Genomic DNA, 8,441 nt, shown 5'->3' with positions numbered 1-8,441 from the left:
CAGCATTCCCCCACCATAAGATATTAGAAAAATAAAGCTGTTTCTTTCACTCCTTCTCTATGTACACTTTGTTAAGGTTGGTTCTAGAGCAAGTTTTTAGAACCATTTCTTCCAACCACCTTTCTTCAGAGTCCCGTGGAATATGGGCCCAAGGAAATTATTAATATAACTTGAAGTTAGCGTTTCTCCTATGTTCTTTATGTTTGGCAATATCGTCTTTGTTTCGCATAGTAAAATAGCACCCCAACTTCATTATTAGTTCCAGGATCATTATTCAGCCCAAATAAATTGTCGGCTTTCTTTAACCCTATGTTTTAGCTCGCTTTGTTTATCTAACGCATTTATTCGTAGGTCTTTCCCACTACATTTATTTCTACTATATTTAAATTTATTTTGGCTGAGGAGTTAGCAAGATAGCGCTATGGGTTTCTGTAGGAAGTGAGGGACAATGATTACCCACATCGTCCATGGTGCTGTATATATAATTTACGCAAAATAAAGAGATAGGTGTATGCATTACAAGAGAAACAAGCCATAAAACGAAGTAATCTGAGGAACCGTTTTGTTTTATTTAAAATATTTCTTATTTATTTATTTAAATATTTTAATATTTATTTATTTCTTTTAATGGTATGTCTTTTTCTCCAATATTACCAATAAGTTATATTATATTACAAACTACGCTTTCTACGTGAAAAGTGAATACTGCCCAAGTGTTTTCGTTTTTGGAAATATTTATGTCTTTTATGGTTACATGCACCGTAAACTCTTTTACAGTGAACAGCGAATTTCCCAAACCAAGTGTGCCACTGAAATACGTTTCATTCAGCAATGAAATATTCAAGCTTTAAAGAGGTATCAAACACAAATATAGTATCAGTGTCCCAAAATTGATTATCATGGGAGGAAAATATGCATAATGTTTTAGAGACTATAAATGGTGTAGTAAATTTACACCTTACAAAACATTGCCCTCTCCAGAACCAAATAATGCCATTATTATTAAAAAAAAGCAGTACGTATTGCTGACCTATTTTATTTATTTTGAAAACTGAAGCAATTACATAACATAATGCTAATTTGTGGTTGCGCAATAATAATGAATAAATTACAACCCATGGCTTGGCTTACATAACATAACATAACATAAGAAATTAGGACGTGCATTTCTGAAGTGGCTAGGCTTGAAATGAAAAAAAATTAAGTCACAGTATAACCACCACATCTGGTTGGACTTTCTGTAAAAAAACTAGAGTTTACAGCAACCATGATTCAAAAAACAAAAAATTAGAAATGACGTTCCTTTTATGGACTCACCATCACATCTGTAGTAATTGCTGACAATGAGGCCATTGCCGTTCGCTGATTGAGCACCATCTTTTACATAATATGCTACGCTACTCGCCAATTTTTCTAAAATATTTTATCAAGGCAGTTGTTGGTATGACTGCATTCCAAGCTTTTTTCAATTCGCTTTACTATTTACACTTTAGCTGGTTTTAAAACACAGTTTTTTATGCCAGGCCCAAATAAACCGGCCTAACAAGACCGAACTTTAATTACACTAGTGACGTTTTATATGTCTGTACACACAGCGTCCACGATTTCCAATTGTATATTCGTGGTACTTCTGCTAAGACGGCCTATTTGGCTCGGATTACCCACCTTCATCTTCCCTTTCTCGCGCAAAGCAACCCCCCCTGGAGGAACCTACCTCCCAACAGCATCGCTTTTTTTGCAGGCCCTTTTCACCCCTTTTATACTCTCATTCCTGAAACATCCCACGAGTTTCCCAACCTGCTTAACAGCTTTGCCGCCTATTTTGCAGGCACCAACCACCGATTCACCAACCTCTCCCATGAAACAACCCACAAGTTGCGTAACTTACCTCCCTTACCAACCTGCAACTAACCTCTTTCTGAGGCACTAGATCCCTCCACTGCCGCCTCTTACATGCATGAACAAAAAATGGGCGCAACCTACCTCCCAGAATTTGCGCCTTTTTGCAATATCTACCCACCCCTGCTCCACTCTATCGCCTGAAACAAACCACAAGTGGCAAAAACAACCTCCCGGCATTCTCGTCCTTTTGCAAGAGCTGTCCACCGATTTTGCACTATCTCGTCTTAGCAACCAACAAGAGGCGTAATCTGCTTGCCCCTAATACCGGCAATTTCGCAGAAGAGACGTTCACACTATTTCATTCTAGCAACGTCGCCAAAGACGACTAAACACCGCTCTATGCCTCGTGGCGAGGCGTTGGTGCCTCGTAGGAACTCCGGTCATTCCTAGGCATCCCTTCCCCTCGCCTTGCCGCTGCTACCTTGTGTCTTAAATACATCTGTTCTTGTGTGACTAGGCGTTTTGATTGCTTAGTGCTGCCACCGAATTGGTGACCACAGACATCAACATGGGTGAGGGCAATCGCAGCACTTTGAATGTCGCAGTCGGAGCCACCGCTGCTAATGACAGCGATCGAACAGCCTCCGCAGCACTTAGTGACGTTGCTGCAGTTGCGCGTTGCTACCCCAGTACTGACGTCATGACCGAAGCCTCTAGCTCGCCAAGATAACCGCTTTTTCGCCATAGAGAACATTATGTCGCAGAGACATAAGTTCAATTATCTCGTTCTGCCCTACCTATTGAGATCAAAACTAAGCATCGCGACCTGATTGTTTCACCACCCCCCACCGCGCCGTTCTACACCCTTACTAGTGAACTCATCAAGCTGACGACAAAATCGAAACCGCGAAGGTTGCAGCTTCTACAATTAAAAACACGGTGACCGAAGCCTTCACAGCCACGGCGCGGCTATCAACAGCTCCTTCGAGGCAAAGAAGCCAGGTTCGATCAAGCTTTGCTTCGAGAGATTTTCATCAACGCTTGCCCACCTCCGTCAGGATAGCGGTGGCGTCCCGTCCTTACCGCGCTACTTAACCATGTTTCACAGTTCGAACCAACTAGCCCACGTTTACACATTGACAGTCACCAAGCTATCAGTATCAATTCGCCACTCCCTCAGCCTACCACCAGTCCTTCTCTCCACGGCCGCTCGTTTGCGCGCCGCCATTCGACGTCACCTTCAAGGCAAGGTGTATGCTCGCACCACCGCAACCTTGGAAAAGCAGCAGCGTAATGTATGTCAGCCTGAACGTTTCATGGGAAGTCTCCGGCGCACTACCTGAGGCGGCGACTACTGTCCCTTGTGGAGCTAGCCGAGTCTTTTTTTGAAGGACAAAACAACCAGACCGGGTTTTCTTGACGACACTGACGTCGAAGTCAGCCTCGTACCATCGTCAGCCGCGTTTAGCAACAGCAGAGGAGCCACAAGCAGCTTACACGGCGCCAACAAGACTTCCATCTGTACCTACGGAGAGGAAACGCTTTCCCTAAACATTGGCGTCTGCAGGACATTTAGATACATTTTTCTTATCTCTGATTTGGCCTACAACATTTTGAGCGCAGACTTTTTGTGTCACTACATCTTGTAAGTTGGAATGTACAGAAAGCACCTCGTTGATGCTACAACACACATCTCTGTGCTTGGAACAGCTTCGAAGGAACTATCCTTGGCGTTCGCACCTCGTCGAAGTCTCTCTACGACATGCTTCTTGGGAAATTCCCGTCACTTCTGCGCGCTCCACACTTCCTCCTCATTGTCATACATGACGTCACTTACCACATTGTCACCCTGGCACTCCCATTTATTAGAAAACTGTAAAACCCAGCCTTAAAGACGCGAACACGAGATAGAGCAGACAACACACACGCTGGGACTAGCAACAGTTTAATGAATAAAATTTCAAAGAAAAAGCAAGGTCAGGGCATGCGCCGTAAAATTAAAGAAAGAAGGTCAGCTAATGACGCAGTTCAATCGGTTCTATTTTTAGATATTAAGATTCTTCACGTGATACTCTTAGTGAGGGAACACTCACGCACTTAACATAATCATGCTTCCGCATTTGGTAAGATTCAATAAGCTCCCGCTCGCACTCTGTGGTTCCTCTACCAATTATTTGTGTTTTGTCAAAGAAGGGGGTGCATTCACAACTTCGGCAACGGGCAGGCAAGTTTGCACCTCCGCCTGATGTTATCGAGGTTTCATGTTCTTTTAAACGAACGTTCAGACAGCGTTCAGACAACGTTCAGACAGCGTTCAGTCAGCGCCTGACATCAGCTTCACACCAATCGCCACAGCAAAGCACGATGATGCTGAAATATTAGCGCTTCGCGAATTTTTACGCGCTGTTCTCCTTTAAAAAGCACCCAATCCATTGTTTCTTGTTACGGTGCTTTGTGATGTTTCCACGCCCATCCCACGCCCACTCGTCCTGGTGCATTTCGCGCACGTTGATTTCCAGGCCTACAATAGGTTATCGCACCCAGGATTGCGAGCCACGGATCACAAGGGTAGGAGGAGCTTCTTTAGCAACATCACGCGAGATGATGAGTCACCACTTTCAGCCGCGTGGCGAGCATGGGGGCTCCTAGGAACACCGCTCGTTCCGCCAGGCATCGGTGCGGCTGCCCTAGCCGCTCCTACCCTCAGTGTTAAATATATGTGTTCTTCTTTGGCTCGGCGTATTCATTACCTAGTGCTGCACAGCTCTCTCACCTGAAGCTAAAAAAAAGAGGACCACCTACGTCCCCACAATTGCGCCCCTTTTGCAGGCACGACCCACCAACTGTTCAACTGTTTCCCCCGAGACAAGATAGCGGTGCAAGTTGCCTTCCCCAATTCCAACCCTTTTGCAGGCACTTCCCCCTTTTCCTCTCGTCTGTAGCAAAAAACAGTTGGAACATCACAGCGATAAAAATTTAAGCGTTGCCTCCTTCGCGAACACACGCTCAGGAATTCTCCTCATGCCCACATGGTTCATTTTATGCACAGAACAACACTGCAACACAGTGTGTCAGTGCCTGCTCAGTCACTTTTCCCTTCATTTCACTCTTTTGTAAGCCGGCAGGCTGTTTACAGCTGTTACTTCCAGCCCCTAAAAAGACTGACGGCAAGAGCCTTGGAAAAGCCCACCCCACCCCTGAGTTTGCACAACAGAAAAGTTGCTTCTCTCCCTCTAATTGTTTTTGTAAACATGTTAGTTTGTATGAACAACGTTTTTGTATAATACTTTTTCAAACACTTTTTCAGATCCGCTTCAGATACTCGTACATGCCCAGGGAATGGGATTACAGTAAAGTTATCACTGCCCTGTCTACTTTCTGTTTCACAATATTAGTTTTGTTGTGCATCCCAGCATGGTGGGGTGGTCATCGTGACCGTTATGAGGATCGCTAATTAAAACAGGGACACTGTAGGACTTCCTATAAGTTAAAATGTTTGAGCTCCCACAGACATAATACGTATTCAAATATTACCCTATTCTTCAACTTTTTATTGTTAGTTTGTTTACATTTACAACTGCTGAGTTCATTGTCTACCTATTCTATGGGTTTCATAGGAAAGCAAGTCTGCTTAGAGAGCTTACCTTCAGTGGCGATGGAAGTTAAATTTGCTGAAACTAAAGCAACAAGAATATTCTCTAGGTTATTACCCAGACGTATCAAATACCCATGTGAACAAATATATTTTTTTTGATAACACAGCTTATTTTACATTTAGCTCGGAAATCACAAATATTACGCAAGGATTGTAAAAAAATACGGCTGGTACACGTAGCCATATTAGTTTCCGTTGCATTTATTTATGGAAATATGGTTGTTGTGTACTTTAGTATACTTCATTCACCGAAGAAACATTTACTTTAAAGCAATGTTACCTTAACCAAGTCGGTAACTAAAGGAACGTTTACGAGCAATGTATATTTCATTTTGCTAAATGCTTTAGTTTTTAAGCTAAAAAAAGTGCGAAAGCTTTATTAGTGTTCGCATCAATTTCGTCAATTATTTCACCAAATATACACGCTTCAGTGGAGTTCAGGCTTCCAAAACAACCACAATGCCAGAATACCTTCCAAATGCTACACTTATAAAAACACCAGCAAAGTGTATAAGCTGGCGTGATTGTATCTTGGTTAAAAATGAGTAAGCACTCAAAGGCCCTATTTTTACAGTCCCATAACGATACTACATACCATAAAAACCTTGATTTCAGTTTTATTGCATAGAACATACATGTTAATTTATTGACATCGATTTGATTCAAGCACAAATTCAATCAATGCTTATACATCAGGTACGTGATTATTAATGTAAACTTGAGTGTTTTACTACTATTCTAGCGAAAGACCTATATCGGAAGAAAGAATTCGTCATTTTAAGAACTCCCCGTAAAGAAGGAAGAAACCGAAGAAACCCAGGAGGAATATCTTCGCCATTACCGTAGTGAAAGTGGACTCAATATCGCACACAAACAGAACTCTCGGTTGAAATATATATACCAAACAGATGCATGTTTTTCGCTAACATTTTTCTTTGGTCGTTTTTGAGCGTCAGAGAAATAAAGGTGAATAAACCTGTCTGTAAAAAAAAGAAGTATATAGATAAATAAAAGCAAGATTCGACGTTTCTAACTTTTTGCACAACTATAGCCGAAGTATTACCCTTTTTTCATCTTCTCAGTCTCTGGGTAGCATATTTTACGTATGCCTCTATTTTCAGTCCATAGTACCGATACCGATATATTCCCGCGAGAATAACCTGAGTAATTCCGATTTTTTTACTTAAACTAAATTTAAAATTACATTGGCCTTTTTTGTTCTTTATTTATTTAGGTAGCGCCCAACCCAAACTGCGTTAGTGGGTGTCTTTTCTGCTTTAGTACGTTTTTCTTTTCCGATCCGAAAAATGTCTTCTGCATTGGTCGCTTCTAGCTCCTTATTACGATTTAAGACCACTAACAATTACAATTAAAGCCGATTACAATTATACAAAGTAAAAACAAATTCGCGATTGCCCACAACTCCGTGTGAATTGAGAAACAATTCCAACTTTGGATTCGACAGTTACACAAGGAGAAAGAAATCATTCATTGTACGTTTTTGTATCTAAAGTGTGAATAGCATTTGGGTATTGTGTGTAATTGTTGTAATAATATTTATAAGAGTGGTTACTTATATCACAAGTTGCTATGTTGCGCGGAGTCATAGTTATAAGAACTTCTGATACCTCAAGCGTCTGATACTTTAAACGAAGTTCTTTCAAACTTGACTTACCGTGAGCAGCGTGTACTCGATATGAAGGAAAGGTGCTGTAAAAAATGTCATGAACCTGTACAAAGTAACCATCACATTTAATGAAAACACCACTTTGCAAAACCCAATTTTTGGCCGACTGCTACCTCTTCAGCTCAAAATAGTGGTATAAATTAGGAGTACTTTAGAAAGGTGTTTCCATCCAAAAATCCACCGTAATGCAAATGGGGAAAAATAACCGTGACACAAAAGGTCTGTGGTTGCGAATTTGACTAAAAGGAAAGATTCCTTGTCACTTTTTGTATTTAGTACGGTTTCCTTCGAGCTATATTACAAAGTGATAAATATTAGTACATCAGGAGTACTTTTATTTCAACACCACTTGGCTTGTCCTATGCGTTTAAAATAAAGTCACGTCAAAATCAAATTCTGAAGACGGGGTTGAAGAATATTACAACTAAAATTATTGCTTGCGGGGAACACCTGTATTCCGCGACTTTTATTTACGGATTTTATGTGCCGACTTCGTATAGAACACTTCTTATCAATAAGCTTGAGCATTTTAATCCCTGTAGCATGATTGTCGTCCAAGTAATAAGATACACGCGCACGTGTAGCGTAGTGAAGAGAAGAAAGCTCTCCCGCCCCGCGCCGCGCGCCATGCCCTTGACATCATGCGCTTGGTGCCGGGCAAGCATTCCTTCCAACATGGTGTCAGAAGTGGGATGTGCTGATCGCGCTCCCCGCAGGAACGAAACGTCAGCACACCCAACCAACCCTCGTTCTGAAGACGCTTCTGCCTCGTCTAAGCGCCTTCCCTCCACTGCAGACCTGCCTGTGACCTTCGCGAGCAACTCACTCTAGATGGCCAACAAGAACGGCCGCGCTGCCTCGTTCCAGATCACGGCACCTTACCCGTTCACCTTCTCACCGTAAGACTGGCCCCAATGGAAGAGACGTTTCCTCCGCTACGGGGCTGCTTCAGGGCTCAGCGATCGGCCCAAAGAATGCCAGGTGGATGCACTTGTCTACTTCATGGGACCCCAGGCAAAGGACATCTTTAATACCTTCAAGCTGACCACTGACGAGCAGAAGAACTTTAACGCAGTGCTTAAGGGCTTCGAGGACTACTTCATACCTCGGCGAAACATCTTCTACGAGCGGGCGAAATTCAGCACCCAAGTCCAGCCGGATGGTGAGTCCGTCGAAGATTTCACAACAGCCCTACACACACTAGCAGATTCTTGTAACTACGGGGAGCTCTGTGAAAAGATAATTCACAGCAGGTTA

Source organism: Haemaphysalis longicornis, unplaced genomic scaffold (assembly GCF_048455015.1).
Source record: "Haemaphysalis longicornis isolate Haplotype H1 unplaced genomic scaffold, Haemaphysalis longicornis Haplotype H1 scaffold_6, whole genome shotgun sequence".
NCBI classification, from domain to species: Eukaryota; Metazoa; Arthropoda; class Arachnida; order Ixodida; family Ixodidae; genus Haemaphysalis; species Haemaphysalis longicornis.
Note: the sequence above shows the minus strand (reverse complement) of the source record.